Here is a 21,203-nt window from a genome sequence, read left to right as displayed (position 1 = left end):
ATCGGATATATGCATAATAATTCACAAAAGGGTGGCATGTGAAGTCTCTGCTGAGAGCCATTAGCCCACTGGTCATCTTACTCTCTGAATTGTGTCTTCTGTCAGAAGTGTAAGAGGCTAATGGGACCTTGCAAGTCACCTTTGTAGCCATTGTCCATCATTAAGTGGGTGTTTGCCAGAGTGACTATAGCTATTGTGGGACCTGTAACAAGACCTTCCAGAAACGTAAAGAAATATATACTGGTTGTGGTGGATTCTGCCACCGGGTACCCTGAAGCCACGGCTTTATCTAATATAGAAACTGTGGCTACTCCCCTCATTGCCATTTTTAGCAGAGTAGGTTTTCCTAGGGAAATCTTGTCAAATCTGGTGTATGTCTGTAGTTCTCAAAAAGTTACGGAAGTTATGTGGGGTGAAGCCTATAAAGGCTGCCCCCTCCCGTCGTCCAGAAACTAACAGTTTGGTAGAAAGATTCAGTGAGACATTGAAGGCTATGCTGAGAATATATATTACCCAGCAAGAGATTGACTGGGACATGTTGCTCTTTAGTTGTTGTTAGCATACTGGAGTGTATCCCAAAAGTGTACGGGGGGCTTGCCCTCCTTTGATCTCCTTTACAGATAGGCAAGCCCTAGATTTAATTCAAGACTCGGGGGAGGGTAGTACAGAAGAGGTAGGACAGCCTGTAGGGGAGTATGTCACTCATTTTAAAGAGAATTTAAATGCTGTCTATAATGGACTTAGTGCGTCAGAACCTTGGAAGGAGTCAGGTGTCTCAGAAAGCTTGGTAGGACAGGCCTGCTGGAGAAAGACCTTTTGATATGGGTGATTTGGCGCTAGTGTTAATTTCAGTGAGGAATAGCAAGATGCAGGATTGTTGGGAGGGACCTTTTGAGGCGATAGTGAGTGAATGGGGTCCCTTATGATGTACTGAAACTCCATGGCAAGGGAGATGGGCAAACAGTACATGTAAATAGACTGAAAGCTTACCATAAAAGAAAGATGGTTCTTAATATGATTTGTTGTCCTGAGGAGGGGACGTTTACTGCCCTTTTAATAGGCTTGGTCAGGGAGAGTATGGAACAGACTTCTCTGGAGAGCACCGAGATGTGGGAGGGTTTGTATCCAACGTAAAAGCAGGAGATGTTGGCCCTCCTGAAATACCACCAGCAGGTCTCTTCCAACCTGCCAGGTTTAATTTACAAAATAGTGCATTCTGTTGAAACTACAGGGCCACGCCCTGCCCCTAACAGAGCATATCATGCAAAAGGAGAAATGCAAAAACAGATTCAGGATGAAGTGCAAAGCATGCTAGGTTTGGGGGTCAAAATGCCCCTTGACATCTCCCAAAGTAATGGTACCCAAAAAGGATAAAACCATGAGGTTTTCTGTAGATTTTAGAAGGATAAACTCTATCACCCAACCTGGTCCTTACCCCACATCCCAGATAGGGGACCTCCTGCATCTGTTGGTGAGTGCAAAATTCATAAGTACTCTGGATTTGATTTGAGGATATTGGAAAATTCCCTTAGATCAGGGATTGGCAACCTTTGGCACGCAGCTTGCAGGGTAAGCCTCCTGGCAGGCCGGGACGGTTTGTTTACCTGCCGTGTCAGCAGGTTTGGCCAATCACGGCTCCCACTGGCTGCGGTTTGCCGTCCCAGGCCAATGGGGGCTGCGGGAAGTGGCGCAGGCCAAGGGATGTGCTGGCCGCTGCTTCCCACAGCCCCCATTGGCCTGGAGCAGCAAACCGCGGCCAGTGGGAGCTGCGATCAGCCAAACCTGCGGCTGCAGCAGGTAAACAAACTGTCCCAGCCCGTCAGGGGGTTTACCCTGGTGGACTGCATGCCAAAGCTTGCCAATCCCTGTCTTAGATGCTGATGCCCAGGAAAAGTCTGCTTTCATAATGGAATCTGGCTTATATGAGTTTATGATTGTCTTTTGGATTAATTAATAGGGGGCAGGGCTACCTTTCAGAGGCTTGTCAATGAGGTGCTGCAGGGTTTACAGACCTTCTCCAGGGTCTATGTAGAGGACTTGGCTATATTTTAGTGACTCCTGGCAAGACCACTTGAACCATGTGGGAATTATATTGCTGAGGATTAGAGAAGCCAACCTCACTGTCCAAATACTAGGTGGGAGGCTACAGAGGTACCTTAGTCAGGACACAGGCTGGACAGTAGGTAAAGTAAAAGCCATTCAGAATTGTCCTGCCCCACAAAAAGAAGCAGATCCAATCCTTTCTCAGTCTGGACCAACTAATACCAGAGGTTTGTAAAGGAGTTTAGCGATATTGTAGCACCCATAATAGACCTTACGAAAAAGGGGAAGCCAGACTGATGGATACGGACTGCAACCTGTGAAAAAGGCTTCAAGGACATAAGAGGCTTTGTCTAAAGAGCCAGCTTTAGTCAGCCTCAATTTCAGCAAACCCTTTGTGCGGTGCACGAATGCTTCAAACACTGGGTTGGGTGCAGTGCTATAGAGGCTTGGGCGTGGGACAAGTACCCCATTGCCTTCTTGACTATCAAACTGACCCCCCCACACACTGAACAGAACTACACTGTCATTGAGAGGGAATGGTATGCCATAGTTTGGGCTATTAAACTACTTAAGCCTTATCTGTATAATAGGCATAAGCAAGAGATCCTCAGCTGTTTAACCTGGGTTAGCCCTAAAGCGCGGTTCTTAACTGGGGGTCTGTGGCTCCTTGGGGGTCTGTGGAGCCCCACTGCTGAAACCCAGGGCTCTGAGCAGGGCTGAAGCTGGGAGCGGTGTGGGGCTGAAGCCCCAAGCCACAGCGCCTCCCCACCCCCTGTGGGCCTGAAGCAGGGAGCAGCAAGGTGCTGAAGCCCTAAACTCTCCCCCTGCCTCCCCCCACAGCCAGGAGCAGTGAGGGCCAAAACCCCTACTTTCTCCCCACCCCTGCAGCTGGAAGTGGCACAGGGCTGAAAGCCCAATGCCACACCTCCCCACCCCCCACAGCCAGGAGCAGCGCAGGACTGAAACCCCAAGCTTCCCCCCCACCACCACCTGCTGGGCCCTGGAGTTTTTCTAGCATGTTGAGGGGAGGCTCAGAAAGAAAAAGGGTGAGAACCTCTTCCCTAAAGGACATACAGAGCTTGCTTATTATAGAAGTTTCTATTACTTTTTGAAACTTAAGATTTATTTGTGTATCTATGTTTACTTGCTTTAACCTTGTAAATAACTCTCTGGTTTCCCTTTCCTAATAATAAGTCTTTATATGGTTTATTATAGGATTGACTCGAAGCATTGTCTTTGGTGTGAGATCTAAGGTGCAATTGATCTGGGATACGTGACTGATCCTTTGTGACTGGGAGTCACCTGCACACTGCTGTGATTCTTGGTGTAAAGGACCATCAGAAGTAGTTTCATCTGTGTGTTAAGATAGGGTGGAGTACCCAACGGGACTGGCTGACTCCATGGTTAGGCTCTTGCAGTGCCTGAAGAGTTTGCACTTCATAATTGGTTGGTGAAATCTAAATCCAGAGCTCACAACCAACTTTGGGTTTGTGCCCTGCTTCAAAAAAACAGTCTGCCCTGAGGATGAGACTCACGCTCTTGAGTTTAAAGCTGGTGCCTTTTTTCGAAGCTGGAGGCTAGGCAGGAGCACTGCGGAGAAGGGTCTGGGGCTCATTGTGCATCACCAACTGAGTACGAACCAACAACAGGATACAGTTTCAAAAAAGCTAGTATTCTGGGGTGCAGGAACATGATCGCTGTATGTAAGACCATAGGAGGCAATTTTCTTTGAGGCCCCAGCTGGAGTAACTCTGTCCCGTTCTGGGCACCACCCTTTAAAGAAAGATGTTTAGAGTGCAGAGAAGAACAACAAAAATGATCAAAGGTTTAGAAAACGTGACCTCTGAGGAAAACCGGGTATGCTTAGTCTTGATGAAAAACCTGAGGGGGGGGGGCCTGAGAAGTCGTCAGATTTTAAGGGCTGTTGTAAAGAGCATGGGGCTCAATTCTTCTGCGTGTCCACTGAAGGTAGGACAAGAAGTAATGGGCTGAATCTGCAGCAAGGGAGATTTCGGTTAGATATGGAGAAAAACTTTCTCGTGACAATGATAGTTAAGCACCGGAATAGACTTTGGCTGTGGAATCCCCATCATTGGAGGTTTTTAAGAACCGGATAGAAAAAGACCAGTCATGATCGTCTAGGTACACTTGGTCTTGCCTCAGTGCAGGGGACTTGACTAAATGACCACTGTAGATCCCTTCCAGCCCTACATTTCTAGGATTCCCTATATTTTTGTGATTTAATTTTTATTAATACACAATCAGATAATATTACACAGACACAACACGTTAGAGTGGGGGGAACAATAAAAAGACACATTAAATAGACCAAAAAAAGGTGGGTGCAGGGTGGTGGGAAGAGGGGGAAATGGAGATGTCAGACTGAATGGAAGTCTGGCATTTTTTGAGCTATCTCAGCACTCCTTTTCTTCATAGATTTAGATACAGGGTCCAAATTCCACCAACTTCATATAATTGCTCTCTAGTCAATAACCTAGTGTTTCTTTGGCTCTTAACTCAGAGAGGCCCAAATACAACTGTTCTAGTCTGGGCATAACGCTCCTCCTCCATTTCCGTAAAATCATGCAGTTGGTGATCACTGTGGTCCTCAAGAAGCCAAGCCTTTGTGGTGGTGTTAAACCCAGCTGAGTACGTCCATAATCTAGAATATAATTTTCAGATGAGGGCGGGTAGCTGAAGCTATTTTCACTCCTGTGTCCACCTCTTTCCACAGCTGCCTGGCTGTTGGACAGTCCCATCATACATGAATCAGGCTTGTTTTTTCTTTATTCCTGCACTGGAACAGGCCTGCCTCTGCCCCTGTCCTCTTCCCTGCAGAAACTGCATGGAGTCCACCAGGTGTGCTCTCAGAGAAGCTTTATTTCACCAATATCACCACAGTCCGCTGTACTCCCACCTATTTGCAATGTTTGCTGAGGTTTAGGCCCTCTCAGCAGGACCTGTGGGGAACAGAGGTCTCCCAACTCTGAGCCCCTACCCCCTTTGTGCTGCCTTCCTCTGTCTCTTTTATCAGACTTGGGCTGATGGGGAGCCAAGTGAATGTTTACTCCACCCAGCCCACTAGCCTGATTAGATCATTACCCCAATCAGCTTCTCCAGGGGCAATAATCAGGCTCACCCCCCCTGCACTCTGTCACAAGCACCAACAAACTTCAGAGGACCAGGCCCCATCTTGCACAACTACTCCACCATCCAATACATGTTGAGCATAATTTTTTGCTGCATCAGACATAGCCTGAGATCCACAGAAACACTTTTAACATATATGACCATAATATGATCTGCCACTGGGGTTATTTTAAGGGCTATGATAGTTCCCCTTCCTGCGCTTTCACAACAAACTCCAGATCAATGGAGTTCCTCTTCATGAGCAAAGTATCCATAGTGGATATGGTCCTGGGGAGTTTATGAAGCCTTTCATTCCCTATATTTTAATTCCATGCTTCTTGCTAGTAATTAACCGGCCTTTGGAAATGAAGTACTGACCTACTTAGCGTTATTTTTTCCCTCTTCCTCCTCCTCCTCTTCCCATCTTTATTACCAGAGAAGTCCCTTTGGAGAATCAGTGTTTGCTTGCGGCATGTCATAAAAAGACATGTTTCCCCAGAAGCTACTGTAGCATGCATGGTCCTGAAACTGTAACTTCAGGATGCCATATGGTCTCTTTGATAGATTTGACTGTGCACTATCCCACCTTGTAGCTTTGCTCTGCTGGGGAAGAAGATGACGGAATTAGTCAGAATCATTGGGGTGTCTGCAGTCTCTGGAGCGACCGTGGAAGCATGGCTGCAGCAATATTGTGCTTGCAACATGCCATGGCAAAATATACAGAAAGTGGGAATTAGCTGCTGCTATCCTTTGGGAGAGCAGTAAAAACAATTGTGTTATTTGGGACTGTTCCAGGGTGAATCCTGGAAATCTGCCTATTATCCTCATGAGGATGTTTCCATATCATGACATACAGTTCACATATGGGCTGGGAGACCTATCGATGAGGAGACTGGGGGAGGGAAGGATGGTGTATATGACCTTCCATGATCCCCAGCAGTGACCGCTCATGTTGGACATGTACTAAGCAGCTTTGCTTTGAGGAATCAGTGGCTGATCCATGCTCTGTTATTGTCTGTGTAACTTCATTCCTCAGGAAGAATTGCCCATAATAATAATTTTTTAAAAAGGGGGGGGGACTTTGCATGGGCTTTTAAGCAAACGAAATACAGAACATGTGTGCACAAGAGATTTCACACACATGTACAATTTCCCCTCTTAAATCTCAGATGGCTCATGTGCTAGGATCTGGCATAGTGCAAAGGTATAACCTCTGTGGGTATTCAAGTGGGATACATACAACTAGGAATAATAGACTGAAATAAAACAAAGAAAACAGTAGGCAAAATTTCAGTTAAAATTTCCTAACAGAGAAGTCTTAGGCTGTGGACTAGCAATAAAAAGCCCCATTACGTGATCAGTACAGACAATTTAAAACTAAGCAGGTAAGCTCGTCAGCAGAGAGCCTGTCTCGTACTATGCATTTTTTATGGTACAGTACCTAGTACAATGGGCCCTTGATCTCAGATCGCTACAGTGATGCAAATAATAATTAAAAATAACAGCAGACACCATAAAAGAGAGCACTCCCATCATAGCTAATAAACTATTCTTGTCCAGACCATTTAAAACTCATTCTTTTGTGTTTGTTAGCTTCTACTTAACTCAGAAATGTGGCGTGAGCTCTCTTTGTTAAAGATTTGGCACACCAACCCCTCAGTGAAGGACCGAAAGAGCTGCCAGTCCATATTTCTGAACTTCCAAGATGTCTGTCTCCCCCCTGCCCTCCGCCGCCCCCCGCAGGGACACAGGAAAGATAAGCCTTCACATTCCAAATATTTCTAATCTAAAAGAAAACACAGGAAAAAGTCAGACTGACTAGGCCTCAGCTGGAGTCTTGTGTCCAGTTCCGCATGTCAGGAAGGATGTGGACAAATTGGAGAAAGTCCAGAGAAGAGCAACAAAAATGATGAATGTTTCTAGAAAACATGACTTGTGAGGAAAAAATTGGGTTTGTTTAGTGTGGAGAAGAGAAGACTGAGAGGGGACATGATAACAGTTTTCAGGTACATAAAAAGGTTGTTACAAGGAGGAGGGAGAAAAATTGTTCTCCTTAACTTCTGAGGATCGGACAAGCAGCAATGGGCTTAAATTGCAGCAAGGGAGGTTTCGGTTGGACATTAGGAAAAACTTCCTGACTGTCAGAGTGGTTAAGCACTGGAATAAATTGCCAAGGGAGATTAAATTGCCGTCACTGGAGATTTTTAAGAGCAGGTTGGACAAACACCTGTCAGGGATGGTCTAGATATTATTTAGTCCTGCCATGAGGGCAGGGGGCTGGACTAGATCACCTCTCAAGGTCCCTTCCTGTCCTATGATTTTGTGATCAGAAAGAAAGAAAAAAGGGCACCACCCCAATTTTTTTCTTCTCCGGGCCACCTCTAAATACAAAATAGCCTGTCATGGCAAGTCTGATGAAAGTTAGTGAAGGGTCTGGATTGACCAAAAAAAAAGATGATCACTGAACTCACTAATAGAAGGAAAACAAAATTCATTAGTATGTTATAATTCACATAAATAGAAATTCCTAAAATAAAGACAGTGCCAAGATTGTGACGCAAAGCAATAAGATCAAGGAGGTGCAAATTAATACCAATATTCCTATCTCCAACTTGTCACATGTCTGATCATTGCAAGGGTGTTGGATCAGTACATGCTTGTGAACTACAATACCCATACAGCCATGGCAGAGTGTCAGCCTCCCTTAATGTTGAATTTTCCTGCATTTGCTTGAGCCATTGTCACAACAACCTTGACGTTGCTTCAACACACAGCGCTTCTTGTGTGCTAAATTGTACCATGCACATGGAATCACTTTAGCGTTTTTTTATTTTTATTTTTAAGAGCACAGCATCAGAATCACAAATACGCTGACACATGTGCTCTGCAGCCATTAAAACAGATGCTAATATAAAATATGATTTAAATTGCAAATGGGGCTGACTGTTACTAGTAAGACACAAAAAAAATCGACAAAGATCTGCATTCCTAAAGACCACCTTTCATTCCTAAGGGGGAAGCGAGATGTATTGAGGGGGGAAATAATCCTCCACTCAAAATGTTGCTGTTACTAGAAGGTGTTCCAATGCTGTCAGGTGTAATTCATTTCTCCACAATGGCTACACCTTTGCTTACGGAATGGGTGGTTTCCGTGATTCAGGAAAAGGACCCCATGCTGGCACTGGCAGGGATGGTGTTGATTCACCACCCCAAATAGCCCACCATGCTCTGCACTCTGCTAATTAGCGTGAGTGGATTAGCAGCTGCTCTTTGCAAGGAATGTTGACGAGCCTCATTAGCAGCCAGCAGAAGTTATAAAAAGCCAAAGGAAGGAATTGGCTGAAAGTAGAAGAGGGCAGGAAATTTTGTCTTCTGCTCCTTCTTGGGGACTTGGTTGAAACAAGCTAGACTTTTTGAACTGAGCTGTGGCAAGCTGACTAGCTGAAGGGAAACACTGCTGTGTCTGATTTGGGTTTTAAATAGACAGGGTAATATTGACACTTCATTTTGTTTTTGGTATTAAACCCTACCATTCAGGTGCTTAAACCCCACCAAGCCAGGCATGCAGAGTCTTTTGCCTGGGCCAGAGTTTGCTAAAACAGGAAACTGACCCTTGGGAGCAGTAGTGAAAAGCGTCTTCATAGAGCAGTACCTCTGGATTGTGCCAGTGGGAGCTAGCTGAGCAGCTGCTAGGGACAGTCCCTAGGTAATGCCAGCCAGCTGATGGAACACTGCCAGAGGGCAAAGACTTCCACTAAGTAGGGGCAGGAGACAAGGCTGGCATTTAGATCTTAGTCCAAGCAGACAGTGCCCAACCAGGAGCACCAGGAGACTCAGGGAAAGGCAAGAGCTCTCTGCAAAAGGCAGGCACAGAAGGGGGCTTGCCTAGAGTCCCCGTCCAGAACTGTGAGGCACAGCACACTGCTGGAATAGGGTGACAGCTGGGACTCAGCCACGGGAAGTTGCCAGCTTACTTTCAAGAGTGACCTAGAGCATGAGAATTGCCATAGTGAGGGTGTCACGGTTACAGGGCCAGCTGTGCTCTAGCCCCCTTTCAGCCCCTCTTGAACTCCTCTCTCAGGTGGCAGGCCTAGCTCCCTGCAACCCGCTCAACTGGTAGAGCTCTGTGCTCCAGCTACCCTTCGACTAGCTTTCTGGGCTGCAACCCCCAAGCTGTGTTCACACCACAGCTGGGCCTAGTGGGTTTGGCACCCGTAAGCTCTTACTTCAGAGTCCTGTGACCAGCAAGCTGCCGGAAGTTTCTCGGGAACAGCTCCTTCGGCACAAAGCATTCTTCACTCACCTGGAGGCACACAGCGAGCAGAGCGAAGACAAAGAGTACAATCGAGCAAGGTCCCTACGCATGGGTCTAACCTACGCCTTAACCTTTCCTTGGAAGCTTTTGAAAGTTCCCCACAGCCTGGATCCTTCCCTCTCTGGACTGGGGGAAGCAGAGTGCCCTATTGCAGCTTTTGTATCGCTTTCTCTGGGCCAGAGACACCTCTCCTGCCACTGCTCCTGAGACCCCACTCAGCCCCCTTTCTTCCCCCAGTATAGCGTCTTTACGGTTTAAATATTCCCTTCTGAGCTGAGATTCAGCCGGGGCAGGCTTTGCCAGCCTGGATGGAGCCCAGCAGGGGCACTCCTCAGTTAAGAGCTTTCCCCACCCCTCCACCATTGTTCCATAAGGAGCCTTTGTAGTCTCTGAGGTAGTACCTTCTCTTTGCTGTTGATTTGCCTTTTCTGCCTGTTTCCTTTAACAGCCCCTTTTGATCTCACTCCATAGCAAGTGATCCATCATAATCAAACACACGGAGGCACAATATTTATTAAAAAAAAAAAAAGATATTTCCCAATGTATCAGAGGGACAATATGGGATCCCACAGAAGCAGAGATCTTGTGATTTACCCGTAGTAGGCCTGGGCCCCAGCTGGGTGATGATTTGGGGACTCTCTATAATTTAGTTTGATTTTATGGCCTGTCTGTATCCTTACGAACATCTTTGGCTGTGTCCTGCCTCATGCTCCTTGTGTGAAGGATGGAGAGGAATGACACCTGCACATCTGTTCATGAATAGGTCAATCATTAAAGACTGTCAGTATCTGAATAGATCTCTCCTGGGGAGAACAAAAGAGAAGCTGCATCTGAGGTCTGGTCTACACTGCTAGACCTATAGTTGTATAACTAGGTCGCTCAGGGGTGTGAAAAATCCACACCCCTAAGCAACGGAGTTATGGGGGCCTTGCCCTTCACCCTGGTGTAGACAGCGCTACGTCAGTGGGAGAGCTCCCCATCTTCATTAAAGCACTCCAGCAGCACGGATGCATGGGTGCAGCTGTGCCGATGCAGCATTTTAAGCGTAGACTTGCCTGTAGATAAAGCCAGTTTTCTCCAACTTCTCTACTGGGGAGAGCAAGATTTGAAGGAAAGGAAAATCTCCAAACAGGAAAACCAACCAGGTAGAAATACTTGCCTTTAAAAACACCTGGGGATTTACAGAGACAAAGGAAGGTTGGGCAGGACAGGGATGCTTTCATAGCAAAGGGGTCCTTTATGTCTCCTGGATCAGCTGAGGTCAAGGGAAGTGGGCAGGAGGAGAGGGCAGTGGGTTCCCGAGGAGAAGCCATAAGGAAAGAGGACTTGGAATCCTGAAAGGTTGCTGCCCAAATCCTGAAGAACACTCCAGAGTGGTGAAAACCCTGAGACGAGGAATGGTGTATAGGTGTTTTATTGTTTTGTCCAGATCTGCATATTTATTGTGACGTCTAAAGTAAAGTGATTGGTTTTGGAACCTTTTTGAAAGCCTGAGTGTCAAGTGCTTCAACTATCGCATATCCCTGGAGAGAGAAACGTAATCCAAAGTGCCACAAGGTTGGAGCTCTGGGAAAGGATGTGCTAAAATGACTGAAGGGGGAGGTCGGCTCTGGTACTGGGGGGCCTAAGGCAGCTAGGCCATGAAGTCCCATTTCTGTGAAGGGGGACCTGTGCCAATGAAATGTGCCAGAGCGGCCAAAGAAAGAGACAGAGCTGGAGGCTACTCAGACCAAGGGAAGCTTAATGCACAGGGGGCCGGTGTGTCGAGACCCAAACACAGCAGGCTCCGGAGTGTCCAGCAGAAGAGCTTTAGCAGGGCCGTGACAGGCTGGGTCTGCCCTTTGAAGAAGCCCACGTTTAGTCTACGCTTCTCAGAAGAGCTGTCCAACAACCAGGCAACCATTAAATTAAATTACAAGAGCAACTTTCTCACGTCATGGACTTGGAAAATACAGGCAAAAGAACACCATGCAATGAACGAACAACCCACGTGAGAGATGTCAGCTATAACATCGCATTAGCACACCTGCAAATGTAGCATAGACATTCATGTTATCATGAGCAGTGGTCTCTAATGACTTGATGTGATCATTCGGATTTGGTTGTATTTTATACCCAGTTTACACAGGTGCCTGGCAGCGGAGGATCAGGCGCAATGTCTTTGCACACCAGGGATTTAACCAGGGTCCTCCAGAGCTAAACCATGAGCTGCAAAAGCTTGAGCTAATAAGCCACACCTTCTTAGCCTGTGGCTGCAAAAATTCTTGTCTTCTGTAGATCAGCACAGATTGGGCCCTGTAGCACCCACTCACCAGTGCGTTACACAAGGAAAGAGCAAAAAGCCAAGTATCACTGAATTTAGACAACCTGCTTCATGAAGAGACATAAGCATTAACATTAAGGTTAATAAGGATACTGTACTTGATAAAATGTACCAGGGCTCATCTTACTGTGGTAAATGGCTCTGAGAAACTCTTTGATATACACTGAGAGCTTTTACTGTATGTGATTTTATACATTAACACTGATGTGGATAATACGCTATGCACTTCAATAAACAGGTGAAAGTACTTGCTATGCTTTAAGGGATGTTAGTGACAAATGTATTTATGTGTAAAAAGAGGCTGTTCGCAGAGATCTCATAGCATGTGTTTCTCATGAGAGGTTTTGAATGAATATTATGACTGGCTTAGAGATTTAAGTTAGCAGTAACATGAAGATGAGAACACATTGTTCAACAACCTTCAAAAGGTTAATAGGATCCTAGGTTGCAGCAAAATGGAAAGCAAACAAAAGAAATTTTTCTGTGAGTTGAGGGCACTCAGCACATTACGGGATCACATTAAAGCACATGAAAGGGACACTCACCTCAAATTTTCCTCAAAGGTTAGGCTTTATAAACACAAATGTATGTATCATTGACACATTTTAAAAAAAATCTAACTACAATAAGTTTTTTAAAGAAATAGTTAAACCAAACATATTGCCAGATGTGTATCTTGTCAGTTCCTATTTTATTTTACTTTATTAATATATTAACATTTGGTGATGTGTCTGGTGTGAAGCCTATGGTAAGGGGGCCAGGAATGGGAAGATAACTGGGGGGGAAAGTGAGTTTGGAGGATGGCTATGAAGGAGGCACCAGATGTGGCTCAGAACAGAACATCATGGAGGAGGAAGAGAACACATTCACTGCCCAAGGGACAGCATGAGAACTAACCTACCTCTATGAAGGAGGAGTCTGAGGTTGAGTGGCACAGAGGGACAGGGACACTGTTCCAGATATAGGACCAGTGTGGAAAAAGGGAAACAGTGAGGCATGTTGCAGAAGGCAGAATGTAAGTGGGGAGTAGTAGTAAACTAGGATTGAGAGGCCAGTGGTCTAGTAGACAGGGCACTGATGTGGGAGTTAGGAGTTCTCTTTTCACATCTGCTGTGTGCCCTTGTACAAGCACTTCAATTTTCTTTCCCCTCCCCTCTGATGTCTCTTTAGATTGTAAACTCTTTAGATCCAGTAGCGTCTCTTACTCTGAGTGTGGACAGCACCTCGCGCAAAGCGTCCTGATCTCACTTGGGGCCTCTAGTTGTATCTACTGTCATGCAAATTATTTTGTAGTCATGGATGAGATAATAAAGTGATTGGGGTCATATAAGTACACAGATAAATGGAGACAGCTGTAGAGACCCTTGAAGGTGAGAATGAGGAGTTTGAATATGATATGGAACAAGATCAGAAGCCAAGGGGAGGTTCCAAGGAGGTGGGGTGGAAATAGGTGGAGATGCCAACACAACAGATCATTGTAATGGTAGTGTGCTGTATAGGCTTTCTGGGTGCAATGTGAGATTTGGGGAGGGCAGAGAGGAGGAGAAGGAAGCAGTAATCAAGACAAGAGACTGCTACACCTTTCTGTGGTTTTGTCTGTTAAAACTACCCAGCACCATTTGTACACAGCAAACTCGCCACCGAAATTATTCCTGGACTGGCAAATTGTATGTTATTCAGTGCCCCTCACCCAGTGTAGCTAGAAAGATGATACTTTGGCCAACATTAATAGAACAGATACTTGTCTCAAAGTCCTTATGCAATCAGTCTGTGCTCTTCTGAGTGGGAGCACATAAACAGGATGTGCAGATCCCCCATACAAAGATTTGACAGGGTAGTCATCATCATTAGCAACCTTTCAGATGTTCTGGGGCTCATTTACCTTCCATCTAACATTGAGACCTGTGCAGAGACAAGAGGCTGCATCTACTGGAGTTCTTATTTAGTGTTTGTATACCACATGGTAATGTTTTCCTTAAATCATAGAATCATAGAATCATAGAATCATAGAATAGCAGGGTTGGAAGGGACCCCTGAAGGTCATCTAGTCCAACCCCCTGCTCGAAGCAGGACCAATTCCCAGTTAAATCATCCCAGCCAGGGCTTTGTCAAGCCTGACCTTAAAAACTTCCAAGGAAGGAGATTCCACCACCTCCCTAGGCAACGCATTCCAGTGTTTCACCACCCTCTTAGTGAAAAAGTTTTTCCTAATATCCAATCTAAACCTCCCCCACTGCAACTTGAGGCCATTACTCCTCGTTCTGTCATCTGCTACCATTGAGAACAGTCTAGAGCCATCCTCTTTGGAACCCCCTTTCAGGTAGTTGAAAGCAGCTATCAAATCCCCCCTCATTCTTCTCTTCTGCAGGCTAAACAATCCCAGCTCCCTCAGCCTCTCCTCATAAGTCATGTGTTCTAGACCCCTAATCATTTTTGTTGCCCTTCACTGGACTCTCTCCAATTTATCCACATCCTTCTTGTAGTGTGGGGCCCAAAACTGGACACAGTACTCCAGATGAGGCCTCACCAATGTCGAATAGAGGGGGACGATCACGTCCCTCGATCTGCTCGCTATGCCCCTACGTATACATCCCAAAATGCCATTGGCCTTCTTGGCAACAAGGGCACACTGCTGACTCATATCCAGCTTCTCGTCCACTGTCACCCCTAGGTCCTTTTCCGCAGAACTGCTGCCTAGCCATTCGGTCCCTAGTCTGTAGCGGTGCATTGGATTCTTCCGTCCTAAGTGCAGGACCCTGCACTTATCCTTATTGAACCTCATCAGATTTCTTTTGGCCCAATCCTCCAATTTGTCTAGGTCCTTCTGTATCCTATCCCTCCCCTCCAGCGTATCTACCACTCCTCCCAGTTTAGTATCGTCCGCAAATTTGCTGAGAGTGCAATCCACACCATCCTCCAGATCATTTATGAAGATATTGAACAAAACCGGCCCCAGGACCGACCCCTGGGGTACTCCACTTGACACCGGCTGCCAACTAGACATGGAGCCATTGATCACTACCCGTTGAGCCCGACAATCTAGCCAGCTTTCTACCCACCCTATAGTGCATTCATCCAGCCCATACTTCCTTAACTTGCTGACAAGAATACTGTGGGAGACCGTGTCAAAAGCTTTGCTAAAGTCAAGAAACAATACATCCACTGCTTTCCCTTCATCCACAGAACCAGTAATCTCATGATAAAAGGCGATTAGATTAGTCAGGCATGACCTTCCCTTGGTGAATCCATGCTGGCTGTTCCTGATCACTTTCCTCTCATGCAAGTACTTCAAGATTGATTCTTTGAGGACCTGCTCCATGATTTTTCCCGGGACTGAGGTGAGGCTGACTGGCCTGTAGTTCCCAGGATCCTCCTTCTTCCCTTTTTTAAAGATTGGCACTACATTAGCCTTTTTCCAGTCATCCGGGACTTCCCCGGTTCGCCACGAGTTTTCAAAGATAATGGCCAATGGCTCTGCAATCACAGCCGCCAATTCCTTCAGCACTCTCGGATGCAACTCGTCCGGCCCCATGGACTTGTGCACGTCCAGCTTTTCTAAATAGTCCCTAACCACCTCTATCTCCACAGAGGGCTGGCCATCTCTTCCCCATTTTGTGATGCCCAGCGTAGCAGTCTGGGAGCTGACCTTGTTAGTGAAAACAGAGGCAAAAAAAGCATTGAGTACATTAGCTTTTTCCACATCCTCTGTCACTAGGTTGCCTCCCTCATTCAGTAAGGGTCCCACACTTTCCTTGGCTTTCTTCTTGTTGCCAACATACCTGAAGAAACCCTTCTTGTTACTCTTGACATCTCTCGCTAGCTGCAGCTCCAGGTGCGATTTGGAGAGATCAAATCAGCATTGACAAAAAGTATATGCCCATCAGCTTGCATTAAGTTCTTATTAAATGTTGCTGAGTTCTAGCTAATAGCTGTAAGGACAATTCAGCCATGGAGCAATAGACACTTGGTACAAACACCCTCTGTAGTTTAGAGCAGCCTTGGGGTGGCTGTAAAGCTGCCGCAGCTGCCAACAGCCCCCACTGTACACTCTCTTCATCTATGGGGCAGAACAGTCTTTCCTCTCCCTCCCATGACGCACTTTTATTTACCTGACTAGCAATGGGCTTTGTTGGCATTGCTCTGAGAGTTAGAAGATGGGGCTTCTAGTCCTGAGTCTGCTAATGACATGCTTGAGGCTACGCAGGTGAGGGAATGGAGAAGAAAGGGATGAATATAGACCGGGGATGTGATTCTGCAGTCTGAGAAGGTGCTTGGAGGAAACTGGGCAGATCAGGTGAGGGAATTATCCAGGGATGAGAAAAGTATGTTGGGAACAACACGAGGTATACTGAAGAAAGGCTGCTGCCAGATGATGGGTGTTGTTTTTGGCATGTGGTACCCAGCTTTTTTTCAGCACCAGAATGATGCTCAAATCCTACACTGATGGGGAAGGTATAAGAACCTAAATAGAAATGATTAGACTAGAACAGAGCAGAACAAACATGATTCCTGGAAATACTGTACAACTTGGGTCTGGACAGAGGAATCCCATCCTGTCACCAGTCACTAGAAACAGCTGAGGTTCTCTCTGTTTGTTGATTCTGTGTTTTCTGAGCTTGTCAAAAAATGCTTTATATTTTCATGACTTTCAAAGGAAACAAAAAAATTTTCATTTCAATCAACTTTTTTTCATTACTTTTTTGGGTCTTTTTGACAAAATGAAAACCAGAAAGTTTTCAAAATATATATTTGTTTTTCCTTCCCTTCCCTTTTTTCCTTTTTCCTTTTTTGAACAGGAAACTTTTTTAGTTTTCAGTTTTTCATACAAACAAACAAACAAACAGAAAAATATCCACAAATGTTGTTTAGGTCAAAAAGGGTTATTCATCAAAACAAAGTTTTGGTGAGAAAACTTTGACCAGCACAATCTATTTTATAGTTTATATGACAGGCTGCAAGTTGAAGCTAGAAATAAGGTGCAAATTTTGGAAATGAACCATTGGAACAGCTTACCAAGGGATGTGAGGATTTCTCCATCACTTGAAGTGTTTCAATCAAGCCTTTTAAAGACATTGCTACATGACCTCAGTCATCTTCTTGGTGGGTTAACACAAGCAGGCAAAATTTCTGGAATGATGATGCAGGCATGAGCTTAATAAGCAACAGACGTTTATTATTGGAGGACGTTTATTATTGGAGGATGATGCAGAGGCTGCTCCCTCTTGCTGTTGGTGCTGCTGACCAAAATGCAGTTTGGCTTTCTCCCCCAGGCAGGAAACACACCTGTTCTGTGTGTGAGCCTAGAGAGTGATACCTAAGACAGTGCAACAGTCAGGCTTCATTCTTTTCTCCACACACAGTGTTGTCTCTCACCAAGCACTTCCTGAAAGAGGAATTCTCTTAAAGTCCCAAGACATAACCACATTATGGCATCTCTACTGGGAAGCTATGTCTACTGACAACACCCACACCCCAAACTTCCTGTGAGAGTTATTTCCTGAGTCAGGGTCCTTCCTTCCCATCGAACCCACACCATTTAGGGACAGCCTGTGGATGTGCCAAAGATACAGACCCACCCAGTACAGTAACTCTTACAACGTGCTCAAATTCCACCCCAAGTCATTGGGTTTGATGCAGGGATTACTGAGTTAAATTTGCAGGAGATTAGATCAGAGAATCATAGTGGTCCCTTCTGAATTTAAAATCTATGGGTGAAATCCTGGCCCCATTGAAGTCAATGGCAAAGCTCCCAATGATTTAAGGGGGTGCAGAATTTCACTCTATGAATCTATTACTCTAAATAATTCAGACAGAACCCTACAAAGAGGTGTGTCTGGTTTTGGTCGATTAAATATAAAACACCCTAACATTTAGTGTAAAGCCAGAAAGCCAATTAATCCCCCAGCTGCCTTATGCCTAGCAGAGTAAAACACTACCTAAGGCTTGCCTACACTACCCTAGCGTTGCCACGGTTAGATCATTATAAAGGGGGTTTATACCAGTATAGCCATTCCGGTACAGGAAGGGGAATTGCTATTCTGGTATAAGTCAGTTTTATAACTGCACCCACACTAAAGCTTCTGCCAGTATAAGTATTTGGCGGTTGGGGGGAGGGGGTAGGGGAGGGGGGAGAATCACACCCTTAACTGAAATAGTTTACTGATAAAACTTGTAAGGATGGGCCAGGCTCAAGACACACAATTATTATGAGCAGTAAATTAAAAAGAAAAAAAACAGCTGGTCCTGAACCAGTGCCAGTTTCTTGTTACTCTGCATCGATAATATCTCATTATGAGCTGGATGAAACCTTGAGATTGAGAGTGATATGTTACTTGAAGGGTGAGTTCACACCTAATTGTAAGTATAAACCCTGCCTAAAACAAAAGGAGTGTGTGAACCCACCCAGGAGCTTTGGCTGAGTATTGTTTTGGGTATGTTGGGGGTGCAGAGGGAAGGCAGAACAAAAAACCCCTGAGATTATGTCTACACTACATCATTTACAGCAGCACTTCTGGTGAAGACGCTCTAAGCCAACTGGGGAGAGCTCTCCCGTCGGAGTAGTTAATCCACCTCCCGGTGAGCTGGTAGCTATGTTGAGGAGAAGCTCTCTCACTGGCAGAGCGCTGTCTAACACCAGCAGTTCGGATGGTATAACTAAGTCACTCAGGGGTGTGGATTGCTCTCTCTAAATACATCAGAGGGGCAAATACCGGGGAGGGAGAGGAGTTATTTAAATTAAGCACAAATGTGGATACAAGAACAAATGGATATAAACTGGCCATCAATAAGGTTGGGCTTGAAATTTGGTGAAGGTTTTTAACCATCAGAGAAGGGAAGTTCTGTAACAGCCTTCTAAGGGGAGCAGTGGGGGCAAAAAAACTAACTGGCTTCAAGACTGAGCTTGATAAGTTTATGGAGGGGATGGTATGATGGGACTGCCTACAATGACATGTGGCCCATTGGTGACTGCCAGTAGCAAATATCCCCAACGGCCAGTAATGGGACACTAGACGGGGAGGGCTCTGAGTTATTACAGAGAATTCTTTCCCAGGTGTCTGGCTGGTGGGTCTTGCTCACATGCTCAGGGTCTAAACAGATTGTCATATGTGGGGCTGGGAAGGAATTTTCCCTGGGTCAGATTGGCAGAGGCCCTGTCAGTTTTTCACCTTCCTCTGCAGGAAGGCACAGGTCACTTGCAGGTTTTACTAGTGTGAATAGTGAATTCTCTGTAACTTGAAGTCTTTAAACCATGATTTGAGGACTTCAGTAACTCAGCCAGAGTTTAAGGGGTCTATTACAGGAGTGGGCGGGTGAGGTTCTGTGGCCTGCAATGTGCAGGAGGTCAGACTAGATGATCACAATGGTCCCGTCTAACTCTGAAGTCTGAGTCTATGTTTGCCCCAGTGCAAGCACAAGGGGATGCATTGGATTGTACAGCACCATGGAGCTGCTCCGAAAGACCCAGAGTGGGCATGGCTGAGTGGGGTTCCTCCAGAGATTCCCTGGGGGATAGCTCTTTACAAACCTTTCTAAAGGTGTAAAAAGGTCCACTGCCTTGTGTATACCCGCAGCACAGATGGAAGTACTGTGTTTCCAGCAACTGCCACCTGGAGGTAAACCCGCCCTCCAACCCAGCTCATTCTAGGGCCCAGATCCTGGAAGATATTCACACTCTAACCTCCATTGATTTCAGTGGAAGTTAGGAGCTGAAATACCTTTGAGGATGTGGGTCCAGGTGCCTTAATTTGGCCCATAACCAGCAAGTTGTACTCACAGGTACAGAAGAGTCAAATATTGTGTCTGAAATTTTAAGAAGACTGAATACATTTATAACCAGTAACATCTGTGTTTCTGTAAATGGAGGTAAGGGTAATAATCTCAATACTCCAGGGCTATTCACCGCAGGGGTCAGGAAGGAATTTTGCTGTTTCTAATATATTTGCTGCATTTTGACAGTGTTCTGTATATAATGTTTGTCAAGTGCTTTGGGGCAAAAGGTGCTCTGTAAGGGTAAAATATTATTATTACATGTTCCTACTGCTTATCTGGTAATTATATTTCAAGTTACTAACCATATAATTAGCAGTTTCCTGTCTTCATTGCTCTATAGGTGGGGAAAAAGATAATTACTCTGTAACAACACAGTACTTTCCTTGCATTGATGTGGCCAGTGTAACAACAGTTATTACATGTGAAGGTACACAGAGTCCTGCCGTGGAGATCTCACTTGGCCACCTTGATAACCTAAGTTGCCAACAAGCCAGCTGCGCAAACCTTATATATTTGAGATATGATACATTCATACTGATTACTAAGGTTCATTACCTGTGGCTAAAATTTTAACACTACAGAACACAGCCTCGCAGATCTACAATGGACTGTATCTAACCTGGAGGCCAAGGATGAAAGGGAAAACTGGCTAAGTGGATCTATTTTACCTCCCACCTGCTAAACAAGAAGCTGATCTTAGCTGGGTTCTGGAAACTTTTGTTTCTGTTTGGGACCCTGCAGCCTTCCACACCTTTTCCTTCATGACGCACTGGATTTTCATGTTGGCCTAGAAGGAACAGATGCAGATTCCTCCCCTTCTAAACTGAACCACCATGTATCTACTCTGTTTTGAACCTTGAGTCACACCAGTCCCCATTCCCTGTGCAGTACTTGATCATGCTCTCTCTCCAGTGTTCCCAGAACGTACTGAACCTGGGACTGAGTCTGAAATGTTTCATTTACAATGTTCCCTGAAGCAGTCCAATAGTCTTTTTTTACTCTCCCAGTAAGCAGCATTTAAATATCCAGTGCATACGGGGGCGGGTGGGGGGGAGGATCTCACTTGTATCTCTGGTATTTTTCTGATTACTCATGTAACCCTTCTGCCCGTCAGAGTTGGCAGCAACAAGGACTGGGTTCAGTATCTAGGGGTTCCATTCCAATAACACAATGCAAAACCGGCTCAAGCCCCCACCCAGTGACCGGGGCAACTCTATACCACCCCAGCTGGGCGCCTCCAAGAGGCAATACTTCCCTCCTCGCAAGCACAGAGTCTGAGTGTAGCAAAAGCCTTTTAATAACAGAGAGAAACAATGTGGCATTATGTTGGGGAAACAGCACCAACAGGATTCATAACACAACCCATGAGCAAAAAAAACCCACCCCAAGCAAATTGGGGCATGCCCTTTCCCTTTGGTTCTTGAGTCCAGCAACCCAAAATCACCCAAAGTCCCAGAAGTCCAACAAGCGAAAAGTCTCTGTCCCTGGTCAGTGCAGCCCCAGAGTTCGAAAGTTTATCTGCAGAGTTTTGCCACCCAACCTGGGTGGAGATGGGCGGGGGCATTGGACCTTACATGGTCCAAAACCAATTGCACCACCTTTCCATGGGGCTCTGCTACACCA

This window comes from Eretmochelys imbricata, chromosome 3, assembly GCF_965152235.1.
Source record: "Eretmochelys imbricata isolate rEreImb1 chromosome 3, rEreImb1.hap1, whole genome shotgun sequence".
Classification (NCBI taxonomy): Eukaryota; Metazoa; Chordata; order Testudines; family Cheloniidae; genus Eretmochelys; species Eretmochelys imbricata.
The sequence above is the reverse complement of the archived record's forward strand: the minus strand, read 5'-3'. Positions refer to the sequence as shown.